At 39.1% G+C, this 13,880-nt stretch overlaps 1 protein-coding gene across 20 annotated transcripts in view; it reads left to right on the top strand.

Annotated features, from left to right (window-relative positions):
• LOC104145267 (poly(rC)-binding protein 3) overlaps window positions 1–13,880 on the top strand; it is a 514,282-nt gene that overhangs the window by 25,660 nt on the left and 474,742 nt on the right. The window lies entirely within an intron of this gene.

Raw genomic sequence — 13,880 nt, forward strand, 5'->3', positions numbered from 1 at the left:
ATACTCTTGGGGTATGGTAATCTGATAATAACCAAACACCTTGGAGTAGTCTTATCATTTTGTATGAAACCGTATTAATTGTGTGCATAGCAAAACTATGCAGAGGAAGAGAAGATTGGTTATTTGGAACAGCTGCTCTTCAGAGTGCTAATCGCTTCCCTTAAAAATTGATAAGCTGCAACCCTTTCTCAATGAAATTGCTTCTGGGAGTAAGCCTGCACTTTGTGTGAGCAGTCTGGGTAAGCACAGGTAAGGTCTGTGATGCAAAACTCAGTGTTCCCTTCAAGTAGGGAGAGACAAGAGGGATCTATTGTTTAGCGACTGTATTTTTTTTTCCCTTCGGTTTCTTTTGCCATACTGGTAGTCAGTAGGCTTGAATTTGGAGCAGGTCGTTAACAGACAGTTTGTCTTTTTTGTGTGTGTGCTGCAGGGTTTAAGTGCAGGTTTTTGAACCAGCTCAAGACCTAGAGCCTCCTAATGTGACACTGCCTAAGATCAAGGCTTGCTCTGGTGAGCTTTTATGAAAAGTCAGGCACCAAAGTAAGCAGCCAGACTGGGATCTTTCCTCTTAGGAAAGCATGACGCACAGACAGATTTTGCAGAAATAATACCCAAGAAAACTACTGGAAGGTAGATCCTTTCCTTTAAGATGCAACTTTAGCAATCCATTACGTTTTTTTGTGGAAGTTGTGCCTTTAAGCTGTTAAATCAACAAACTGTTCTTGGCCAGTTCTCCTTTTAAGCTCTCGCAGGCCTCTCTTTGAACATCAATATGTAATGCTAGAAGAAAAAGAGGAGGGGAAAAAAAAGAGTTTACGTGATTTACCTCTTCTCTAGCTTCACGTCTACAGAACTGGAAAAATGTGACTTCTTTGCAGTCATTTGTTGTTCCCCAAGAAAGTTTCTGAAATCTCCTTCCTTGTAAGATGATTCTCCGTTTCTCTCTCCTAATCTTAACAGACCATTCTGATAGCAGAGTTTCTACAGTAAAATGTTGATAGGAGGAAAAACAAAACAAAAAACAGTTGATCTCTCTGCTTTGTGATGATCACTATATAGCCAAGGAGCCCAAATGGCAGAGCTTTTGACAGTGCCCTTTGAGTTTTAATGGTATGGTTTTCACCCTTTGTTGTTCTCCCACATTTTGTGAATAACTGACTAGTCCGTTAAATGCGGTGCGTGCGTCTTTCCTTAGGTTCTAGAGATGACATGTTGTATGAATTTGAGCAGCATGCCATTGAAAGGGTGTTTATCTCTGGCATAAGTCTGGCTAGAGTTCCGCAGTCAGGTTCAAGACTAAATCAAGGCTGCTGGTCTTCAGCAGCAGTTGCAAGCTTTCAGATGGTGTGAGAACCATTCCAAAATGTTGAATGATGAAAACCCCAGAGATTACCCCTTCTTGTACAAATCCTACTTTTCCAGTCTATCTCCAGGCTAACAAAATCCTGTTTCTGCATAAAGCAGAAATAAACTAGTTTGGGATCTCGTGTGTCTAATCTGAAACCTGTGTGTCTTTGAATATGGGTGTTAACAAAGTCAAAGTATATCTTAAATGACATCAAATGACAAGCTTTTTCTTTCTCCTTACAAATTGGTTTCATTTAAAGTGAAGATGTTTTTAGACTAAACAGCTAATGCATGTATTTCAATCGAGTAAGGCACTTCAGTAAGCGGTTCCAGGATCCGTTGAATCCAGATCACTGAAAATGCTAATTAATATTAAGCATTTTGAGCACTGAGGTTTTCCCACCTGTAGTGTAGTTCTTCCTGAATTCCTTGCATTATCTGTTTCGTGATTAAAACTCTCTAATAGTGAGCTGTGATGGTGGCGGTGCTGCTTCTTTTTGATGGATGGAAGGTGTGTCAGGAATATCTAATTAACAACCAGAGATGTTTTTGTGGCTCAGACCCTGCATTTCGGCAGATGAGATCACTGGCCTGAGGCCTACTTCTGTCACAGGCTGTCTTTTGTATGAGCATTGTGTCTTAGTTTTCTAGCAGTCAAATATTAATCATCACTAACTTCAGAGCAATATTATGAGCGCACTTTCAAAATAAGTATTGGGAGGAGTGGCATGATTACAAGGGGTGCATCCGGATCTAGATAAATATTGATAGCGAGCTTAATCAACTAAACAAAATTGAATGGGGAAAGGAATGAAGAAAAGAATAATTTTCAATTGTTTATTTACACTATAGTGTTTATCTCCAAGTACATTAACACAATCTTTTAAAATAGTAGATTTTCTTCAGAAAATTATTACTAAGTCATCAATATTCAGTCAAATTCATGTTGGATCTAATTTGGGGCTTTCATACTTGATTTTTCATTTTTAACTCCTGAGAGCCATGGAGCTTATTCTGCCAGGTAAAATCAGCAGATAAGAATAAAAATACCACCTAGATTTGTATACTTATTTAACTTAGTACCTATGAATGTTTCTTAATGCTACTTCATAGCATTTTGAAAAAAAAGTTGTTGTAAATTCCAGAATAGTAAAGATTTTTACACTATGAGATACTATACACATGCAGCTTTAAAGTTTTGAAACTTTGGGGTTAAAACTTTTGACTTAAAGTCTTAAAAAGGCCAATATGGACCATAAAGCACAGCACAGCACAGCCAACCAAAGACCTGGTTAAATTTGTTTTGAGGGACCTGTAGAAGATGCGGATATTCTTTGATGCTTGCTTGTTTGTTTGATTTTAATCAGAACATTAATCCTTTACATGCTTAGGCCTGTGTAATTGAGATAGCTCACTGTTTGTGAGGCACCAAAGATGTATGTTCTGAACTGTCAGTGTAGCTGACAAGGATGTGTGTGTCCTGTTGACTGTTCCTAGCAGAACAAAGGTGGTGATAATATTTTGGCCTAAAGAGGTTTCGGGAATTGATTCATTGCTTTGAATAACTTTATTTCTTCTCATTTTCAACATCCTGATAAGCGTTTTGAATGAATGTAAATTTAAATTGTTACTTTCCATCCCAAACTAACCCTTCTGCATCATGGACTTTCTGTTCTATCCTCCATGCTATTACTGTGCTTATCTTAGCAATAACGACTTTCTTGTGCACCTGACTATTTAGTATTCTGCCCTGAATTATGTCCAACCTCTGTCCAAAGGAGAAATAGAATGTATGTTCTTATTTTTTTGCATTATTCCAAGTGTTTAGGCCGTATAACAGTTAACAGAGTGTATCGGAACACCATGTTGACTATGAATAATTCATGTCGGTGTTCTTTCATTCAGTGTATATTTGGCTCGGTAGCACAATTGAGCGATAATGACGCTGAGGCTGTAGATTTCACTGTTAGTTTAAGAAAGGCTGTTAGATATGGCTCTTCTTTTAATTTCTGGTCAGGTACCTCATCTGAAGTTTTACAGCGTGCCTTACTCTTGTGCTACCAGACAGGATTTCAGTGACTCCAATGAAGTTTTACAGCATAGAGCAGATTAACAGCAGCAGCAAGAGATCAGGTCCAAATAAGTATGATATTTGAGAGAAAGCATAAAGATCAAAGAGTGCTTATTCTAGGAGTTTTTTGGATTTATGAGCTTTTAATGTGTTATTGGGCATACTGACAGCATCAGTTACCTAAGGTGAATTTGTTGGTTAAAAATCAGTTTTTGCTACAGTGCAGAATTATGATCTGAGAACTATGAAGTGATATTTCGGGTTGAGTGATACATCCTGGATAACAGTATATTGGGTGGACCAGAGGCTAGAATGGTGTAATGATAAATGAGCTGATTCACTAAGCTTTTTCAGGCAGCTGGCTAATAATGCCTCAGTGTTGGTCAGCATTGACTCTCCTGGCAAATGTAGTGTTCCCTCCTGTAAGTGCTTGCAGATCGAGTTGCTACTTGCGTGTGTTTTTAGTTTGGCTTTCTCCCTCCTTTTTCACCTTCTTCTGAGAAATAGTGAAAATTATATATGGGAGCCAAGAGCTGTAAGAGGAGGTCAGTGTCCTGTTTGTCAGGAATACTCAGGTTGACTGTTAAGTAATTGCCTGAACCTCTCTCCTTAGCTTTTCCCAGACTGATACTGTTTTGCTCACTGAGGTCAAGTTATTGCTATTATGCTGTGCTTTAAATAAAAGAGAAAGCATGTACTTTTCTTGACGGAAGTTTCCATGAGACTTACTGTTAGGTAGAGTTGCTGACTGACTTAAGAGTTTTAATTCCATTCTTTCTCTGAAACCTTACCAATGAGCTGAAATCAATGAATGAATGAATGTTAACCATAAGCCTTTTCGTCTTGTGCTGTGTCCCTAATCTCTTTGCTTGCTGACTCTTCACTCTTCGGAGCACTTCTTCATCTGCTGTTCTGGGGAAATCTTAATTCATCAGTGACGCTTTTGAAACTCGGAAGCCTTACAGTGCAGTATAGTTAATAACTACACCCTCATATCTCATGTATTTAATGCTCTTCCTGTAACCACTAGAAGTTTAATTTCTAGGTGCAGAATATGACATGAAATCCTTCTGCCTTTTGATTTGTCCAGAAATTAATATTGCTAGCTAATCTGACTAGGATTATGCTGCAGTCCTTGGTTGGTTTATTTGTAAATGTTTTTGGAATATAAATAAACAAGACAGATACTCAGGCAAGATGCGTGCATGAATCTGTCTTTGGAGGTATGAATAGTATCTTGCGAGAGCGAGGGGAGCAACTTTGAATTATTTATTTGCTTTTCTCTTAAATATTGAGTGTATTTAACTAAAGCATAAGTTAGTTTTCTGTGTACTTAATATTGCTAATGTATGAAGTTACAAGTTGGGTACAATATATGCTGTGACCAGGACATTAGGCTGATTGTGATTTCCCTGGTAGTCTGGACTAAGGCAGGCCCTTGAATCAGTGCGTTTGGATAAAGGGGACAAATAGTGAGTATTGGTTTTGTGGCACTCGCTGTCTCGGGAAGGAGTAGAGAGAAGGGGCCACCCCTATAGTAAATTTATCAGGCTGTTCCAGAGAAGATGGTGGTGCATCCTACTGCATATCTCAACAACGGCTCTGTTCTCCCACAGTTTCCCATTGAGCAGGGGCCCTGCTGCTGGCTCCTCTTGCCTTGGCCTGCTCTCCCCCCGTCCTCCCAGCCTCCTCACTGTGGCAGCAGTAGCACTGCAGGGCACTAACCCCAAAGTGACTCCTAAGCCGGTAAACCAAGCAGTTTATTAATTTATATACTGTTTCATGTCTGCTTGCTGGCTACCTGGAGACCAGACATGGGGATGTATGATTTGGAGATATCATGCAGATATCATGCTTGTTTCTGTCCCCGTAATGGCTTTTTGTTTTTACTTTTTACAGCAATACTACTGGTATTTTCAGTGAAAAAGTTTCTGAATAAACACTCTTTTCCCCACTTTGATTTGGTTCAGAAATAGAATTTTGAATGAAACATGAACACCAGCAAAAACCTTTTTTAAAATTATTTATTCCTCTTTTATTTTTTTTTCTTTTTTGGTATAGCTCATCTCCCTCCCCCAAAACAAATCCCAGAGCCCAAAATCAGGAAAATGCTTTCAGTTTTCTTTTTGTCACCATCGTTTGCATGGTTAATGCAACATAAGACTCTATATGACAGAATATATGGACTTGTCACTGAATAACTAATTTTGAATATAGAAAAAATTCTGTGGGAAAAATGGAGATTGCCAGGACAGAAGTCATGTGTAGTGATTTCATGGCTGGTTGACTACTTCAGAAAATAACCACAAGTAGACAATACGGTAATGAAACGTGAAGTTGTTAGAAGTTTTCAGAATATGGCCCTTGCTGTTTGACGTGAACCTCATTGTTGCTAGTAGAAAATGGGCTGTCTTCACAGCACCACAATGAAAATTTCACTTCTTACTGTGACAACTAGAGAAGGAAAAAGTTTACAGAAAGGTAAGATGAACAGGAAATGTTATTGCAGCGTTAGACACCAGGGATAGTGAAGTATAATTTTAAAGAAAAATGTTGCAAATGTATTATCTTTGAGTTAGTATTCATGGAGTTTATAATTAATTAGGATGTGTTGTTACTGTTGCAGCTGAATTTTAGCTTTATAGCGTTTTAGCATGCTCTTTTTCCTTTGACCTAAATACGTCTAATTTTTTGTCTTCGTTAAAAGCACAGAACAAAACCACTATTGTGTCTTAAGCTTTGTTCAAGCAGATCAAGGAAGTTTGCATTGCTAAGCAAAGCCATATACATTTTAACCGTCCCCCAAATGTTTGAACTCCAGGCAATTAAGTGAGATGAATGTCCATGTGATGGAAATGATAACTGTTTTGCATAAACCTGTTTGTAAAACAGACAGTCCTATGGAGGAACAAAAGAAGGGAAGAAAAAAGTCTGAAAATCTGAAAATGTAATCAGGCATAATAACACTTAAGCTTAGAGATGAGAAAAGCATTTCATTTGCGGATGTAAATGAAATGTCATTACAATTCAGTGTCTTCAGGACAGTTCTTCATTTATGTTGGTTAACATTAGCATTTCTTAAGGATGATTTAATATATATTTGAAAGGGATTTTTTTTCTTTAACTGGGAAATTATTCAGAAGAGTATGTAGTTTTGCAGATTTCAAACAATCAGCACTTCCTCGTCCTGTGATTAAGACTTCTATTCTGAACAGAAGCAAATGGAATACACTTTAAAATGCTGTGAAAAATAGCAGAACACCTTATGTGATGTTACATCGCATTCAGAACACTTCTTCATGATGTTATTAGTTTCTGTTTTGTTATTTGAAAGCTTGTTCTATTTATGCTCTTTACAAGACAAATTATTGTTTATTGATTAAAAACAAGCTGGATTTCTCTCCCTGAAAACAAAGGTCCTTGATCTATTGACAGAACAGCTTCAGCATCACCAGCTGCATTACAAACTTTCACACAAGCGTGCCTGCTGGTGACACTAACTGAAAGGAGTCAACCTTTCAGCCCAGTGGGAATGTCAGTGTCTGCTTGTGAAGCTTATTCCCTGATGAGGCTGCTAGCCTGGAGGCCAAGTAATGCCAAATCAGGAGGAGATATCTGCCTACCGGGAAAAGAGGAGGCCACCAATTCTTTTATGCAGCAAATGAGCTGGGATTCCAGGAGAAAGGCTATTGTGAAGACTCGGGTGTCTTTCATCAACAGTGTGAACCAAACAGGAAGACTGGAATAAAATAACAGTTGTTCTGAAGGCTTCAGAATGGAGTGGATTCTGCAAACTGCGGTGGCCATTGTAATTTTTTATTGGCTGTTGGGTGCCTGTAGACCCTCCAGCTGCATGGATTTGGACTCACATATTTTTCTGCAAGATGCAACATACGGATCCTTGTGTATATATAGGAAAAAGTGTCAGTAACATGTTTTAAACTTGTATAGTAATAAGCCCCCCCCTTTTTTTTTTCCATCTTCAAAACCCCTTTATGCACCTTTTCCTGACATGATTTTATACGCTGGATTTACAATTCACCCTTGAATTGAATTCCTCTACCTTCTACCTATAGAACTTGTCTGATAAGTAGGCATAGTCTCAGATAACTTGCTTCTGGGTTCTATTTGCATGCTACCCTTCTACAGATAAACCTATGGACAAATAAAATATCTCTGAAACTTCACATGCAATGAACATCTGAATGGAGAATTGCACGTAAGAAGAATTGCACGTGCAGGATCTTGCTGCAAAAAGAAGTCATGTGACAATATAGAAGTCCTGCTTATGGTGTCTTTCCTTCTCCCATCTGGACTGACTTCTGTGGATTTAGATATGGAGTTCCTTTTGCTTCCAGGAGAAGTATATTCCAGACAGATATAAGGAAGTTGAACTCTTTGATATCCTGGGTGTATGCTCAAAGCTATGATGTAGCCAGACCAGAGTGAATTCCATGAGGCGGACTATTTCTAAAGGTAGGCGAAAACAAAGAAAGGGCTGCTCACCCTATTTCAGGATTGTTTTTATTGCATCTTTATTCTGCAGTGAGGGATGTATGTATTCTCATACAGTTTTAAACTGGTGACCCAGATATGAAGAAGTACATATCTGCTTGCAATGCATAAGCCATCCAATCTCCTTCTCATCGCTTTTGTTATTTTCTGGGACATTTCCCACCTCTCTCCCTGACACCTTCTGGTCTTAGGCGTTCTAGAGGCATGTTTTTTGCAGGGCTGGGTTTCAGTTGTGTTGATGATCATACAGCCTAATTGTAAATGTTAGCAATGCTGTTGCAAATGTGATTGTGTTGTTATTATGTATTTTTGTTTTCTGCATTTTTTTGAATTCTGAATGGCTTTGTCACCTGTCACATTTTTATTTATCTATTTATTTATTTATTTATTGGCTAAGCACAGGAATAGGTGTTTGGGTTTCAGTTGTAAGATCCCTGGAGGTTTTCTAGAGTTCGGTAAATGAAGCCACAGCTGACATGTTCTTGTGTTGGTATAAGGTCCTTGCTTTGAGCAGTAGGTTGGACTGGATGGCCTCTAGGAGTTTCTTCCCATCATAATTTTTATGATTCATTAGTCACTTTCTGTGTATATCAAAGCTATCTGTATAACTTTGCATTAAATATTTGAGGGAATTGGCCAAGTGCTAGGATGCTTTCTGTGGCTTCTTGATAAGCTGGTGGTGGGGGGGGGGGGGGAAGAGTCAGGAAAAATTTTCTGTTGCTCACGTTGAGAATCCAAAGACAGATTCCTGCTTGTGACAGGGAACTCCATGTTCACATGGCCTGTATTTGTCATTAAAAGAGGAGTCCTTCTGTAGTTGGTGCCTGTTCGTTCCCTCTGGGAAGAATCCTAATGCCCTCGCTAGGATAGGGGGGACGTTTGCGGAGTGCTGGGTGGCGCAGCGCTTTGAGGTAGGGGGAGAGGCAGTGCCTCTGAAGCTGGACCAGGCGTGGGGCAGGAAGCTGTCTCTGGAGTGTGTTGAAACTGGGACTGGCTTAAGATATCTTAGCAGTCAGAGTGAATTGTGCAGGAGCAGAGGAATAGATGTGGGCTTCAGCAAGACCCTTTCTTGCTGGGGAAGAGGTAGAACTGACCCGAGAAATGGAGGTCGAGCCCTGGAGAGCAGAGCCTTCATTGCTTGTGCTGTCAGGGAAAGTTTTGGGGTGGAGACTGAAGGGAAAGGAGGGCAAGGATGGTGGCTGTGACATACTCTGTTTACTGTCAGTTACGCTACGCTTTCTCATGATGTGGCATACCTTTAGGGCTATGTGCGTTCTTCTGCTTTAACTAATGCAGAAGAAAGTTTCAAGTAATAACTGACTTCTGAATAGCAGGACTTGCACATCTTATTGTCAGTAGTGCAAATACTAGTTATCCATAATGGTTTAAAGGTTTGCTTTCCTTTTTTTTGTGTGTACTTTTCTGTTCTATGAGAAGTTGTGTTGATGCACCTTACTTTTAATAAGAAAACGATGGTAATAGCCATCCCCACTAATAACTTGTCTTTGTGTAACACTGATCCCGCAGCATGCTCCCAGAGAGGCGGCTTCGGGGGGCGGGGGGAGGGAACCAACAACAGCAACAAACGATGTAGAAGAATCACTTCACTCTTCACTGCGCTACAGCTTTCTTGATGATTAAGTATAGCAAATACTAAATTGCTCACAGCAGCATTATTGCATGGTTTTAATGCCTGATCAAAAGCTTGTTGGTATCAATCAAGAGGCTTCCATTGATGTCAGTGCACTTTGGGTGCAGCTCTAGCTGAAGGCAGTGATGTATGCATGGACATGTAGCATACCTAGGGAAGCCTGTGTTTTTGGAAATAGTATGCTGAAATATCACTCTGCTAAATCTGCAAGGAAATAAACGAAAATACAGTTCAAATCATATCTTCAGCTTAATTTGACTGGTTCTCTGCAAATCATCACATTTTGTGCACAGATGTTTTGAGGGAAGAGTAAGGCCAGATAGATAGGTAAATGGGAGAGAGAAAGGGTGGGGGGGGGGGAAAGTAATATAACTAGAGACAAAGTGGTAGCAGTGGACAGTACATGTGGAACTGAATGCAGCTGGGTTTCTCTTGTTTTATGCCAGTTGTACTGCTGACAAATCAGTGGAGTTATTTGAAACCGGTAGGTGTGACATGGACCCTTGATGTTTGTTTCTTAAAGAAACTGTTTACAGTTTGCAAAACTGTAACTGTGCTACAGGTACTGCTTTATTTATTGGTTCAAGGTGTGATATCACATTGAAACTGCCCCTGGCAGACTCTGTACCCATGCAATGCCATACAGCAAAACATAAATACGTTACAGGTATGGAAAAATGACAATTAGTTGAGGGGATTACAAAAGCTATTTTATGAGCTGAAGATAAAAAAATGAATAAAACTTAAATGTATATTTTTAGCTAAGTGACAGACAGATGGAAGAAATCTACAAATATTTGGGGGATGAAAGTATTCCTGGCGAATGCAGTTCTGTTGAAATCAAAATACTTCACAAAAGCAGGTCAAACTTCTGTTACAAAAGAAAAATTTCACTGTAGAGCAGCTTACACTTTAATATTTTGGAACACGTGGTTTTAATTCTTAGTTTTGAAAAGATTCAGTTAAGTTTTTTTTCTATTTTTATGTCTTTAGAAATAAATGCAAGCAATAAACAAACAAAACATGGAATTTTCCTTCCAGGATTATGTGAAGTGTTTCAGTTTTACTCTGATTTGGAACAAAGCCAGAGTATAAAATCCTTGAAATTGGTATCATCCCTTCCATTCCCAAGGGGCCTGGGTAGGACTGTGTTCAGAATTGCCCTTCAGCCATGATCTCTGGAGATGCAGAAGCACCACCAATTGCCAGTAGCTGTTTTACAGCTCATTTCTTTTGCACTCCATATTAGGAGGAACTGAATGTGCAGGTGGTTTCAACATCCCACGATGCCTGACGTCCACCCTTAGTGGTACCGCTTCTTCTGTAACATTACAGCAGCTTTGTGTTTTTGTCCTGTCGTGCCCTGCCCCCACATGCTGCACTTAGGCTCTTTCAGGTTCAAAACAATTGTAGGGGAATGTTTTGTACTGGCATTTTCTGGGGGTTTGTGTAGATTTCATAGCACTTTTCATTCTCTGTATTCCTTTTCCTGTAATGTCTCTTATCAGGAGGCTGGAATAAGTAATGCTTCCTAAATGTACTTGATATGTCTTGCAAGAAATGACTCAGTTCTGCTGTTGGCTAGTCACTAATTATTCTAGGCCTTGAAGAGATTCTTTGTGTGCTTGTACATGAAGGTTTCTGTGATATACTCTGGTGTTTATGGTGTCGTTTTGTGCTGAAGAAGTTACTCTGTGTGTGTATTGCTACAAGAACAATATCTTGGAAAAATGGTTGCTGTCACTGTGTACTGAACACGGTCTTTACGATGATCTTTCACATTACAGTAAGACTTTTAAACAGAACACTTTCATCATTAAAGGCAGGAATTCTGTAAACTTATGTTAGCTTCAGCAGGAGTCTTGTATTTGAAAGAAACATATTTAAAGAAACATAGTTAGGATATCATCTGGAAATCAAAAAATTGAATGAGCTGTGAACTGAGCACCAGAACTGGAGAAAAAAAACTTGTAATTTTCTTCCTCTTTCGAGTCTTGCAAAATTAACTTTGTGTTCTTGTGGGTCAAGAAATTTCACGTATTCCATTCAGTGACTTGGTCTGCTTTGCTGCAGTGCTGTCATTACTGTGAAATCGGTGTTTAGGGACCCTTTTTCTTTCAGGCATGCGCATCGCTCCCACTGTGGGTAATTGATTACGTATGTAAGCATGGGAAGACACTTAAGTGCTTGTAAAGAAGATAGTGTTTTGCAGAACTTCAGTAAATAGCTACTTTAGCAGTAGTTTTTAAAACTAATTTATGAGTTTGCCTTTTTTAGATGTAGTGACCTTTACACTAGGAAATACAGATTGCTGTACAGTGTAAAGACATAACGACATTTTCAGTTGTTACTCAAGAGCGTTATGTGCATTCAAGAGGAATGGCCAGTTTACTTTGGAGTTAGGTCCTCTGTCTGACTATCTTTTAAGTAGATTCCTCACTAGAAATGGAAAATCTGTTTGTCTCTGCTAAACCTTTAGCTCTTGGGTGTCATTCTCTGTAAAACCAACCTTGATAGGTAGAATAGGCCAATCTGCGTGACACTTGGAGGAGGGTGCTCAGAAGGTCTTTGGATTTCTTGTACTGTCTAAAATGGATACTGTGGTTTTACAACAGAAATGGCTTTTGAAGGTATTATATAGCAAAAAATGTATTCAGCTGTAATGCTTTTACTGTAATTCACTGGGTTTCAAAGAAAAGGTTTCTGTCATAAAATATACAGGAAATGTATTCTGTTAGTGGGGCTAAGTGTTTTGACATGATAAAGCACTTCAAAAAAGAGATAACCCTCTAGTGAATTATATGAGGATGGGGAAGCAAAAGAAAGATTTAACATTTCTATACCTATGGAGGGAAGGATACTTCAGGACTATTATAGCTGTAACAGATAATTAGCATATATAAAATGACAATTTGCAAAAGTTACAGAATGCATTACAGTCAAAGTCACAATTAGAACTGAAACTGTAAATAGCACAAAAAATAGAGCTGTTTTCAAGATGAGACTTAGAAAAATATTTTCTAAACTTAAAAAGAAGAAAGATCTGACTAAATACGAAACAAAAGGCATTATATACAGAAAGATTCTAATAGCTTTATATAACATCTCCTGAGTAGATTGCTGAATTTTATCAAACTTTATCTCTTTGTGCATGATGAAGTGATTTTTCTAATAATAGATGAGGAGGAGCCGGAAATGTGAGCCAATCTAATGAGAAAACAGGTTATGAACTCAAGCTTCATTTAGGACCAAGACCAATTTCATACTAAGATGAGAGCCATTAAAGTTTATTGGATTTGTCTAATAATATTGGCCAAAAATTGCATGGATTATTTATGAAATGTATAATCTGAAGCTAGTTCGCTTTCAAATCTCTCTTGTTAAAAGTAGTCCTTTATGATGAAATACATCTGGTCCAGCCATTTAATGACAACTTTATGAAATCAAAGCACTTGGGAGATGTTTCATACAGCTGCAGGAAGCAGTGTGTGTCCCTGTTGTGATACTTCTGCAATCATGGGAACAAAAATTATACAGGTAAGTGTAGAATTCTCGAAATATATGTAGAAAGGCTCCAATGAGATCATAGGAGCTCCTGTGCAAGACTTAGCTGGTAGAAATGTCTAAGTGAGATGCAGACTAGCCCTTCCAAAGCAGATCAGCTGGATAATCACAGTTCACTGAGCACAGTCATGCAGGGGCTTCACCAAAGAGATAGAGACAAATGATTGAGCTTCTCTTTCTTCTGAGAAGTGGGGTGTTTAACAAATGCTTAATCATCCACAACTTAGTCATGAAGGGTGCCATCCGTGGGGGGAAATGTTCCTTGCAAAGGTGATGTGAGGAAGGCCTGTTGCAAGCTCCCTTCATCCTGGCTGACCACGGAGCTGAGAGCTGCCTGGGATGTTCTCTCTGGGGGTACCATCAAGCACTGCGGCGTGACACACACAAATCACTTGTTAGTTTTGTTATTCCGCACTGCAGCATAGCTTTTTGCAAACTTACAGCCAAATCATAGAGGTAAGGATGAAATGGGAGGCCTGAGGAATCTCTCTGATTGCAGTTAATCATAGCCATTGGTATTCTGGTACTAAATGGTCCTGATCTGAAAACCTTCCACAGGGTTGGCCCAGGTCACTCAGAGTAAGAGTACTTCTGGAATGATTATGACCTTGTCTCGGATGTAGTTTGGTAAATCCATCAAACGTGAGCCTCGCATAGGCAGAGGGCAGAAGTTTTTCTGCAGGTGGATTGCAAAAATTATCCGAGTGGCTGCCCTTCAGAGCAAATGCAACA

The sequence above is a fragment of the Struthio camelus genome, chromosome 2 (genome assembly GCF_040807025.1).
Source record: "Struthio camelus isolate bStrCam1 chromosome 2, bStrCam1.hap1, whole genome shotgun sequence".
NCBI classification, from domain to species: Eukaryota; Metazoa; Chordata; class Aves; order Struthioniformes; family Struthionidae; genus Struthio; species Struthio camelus.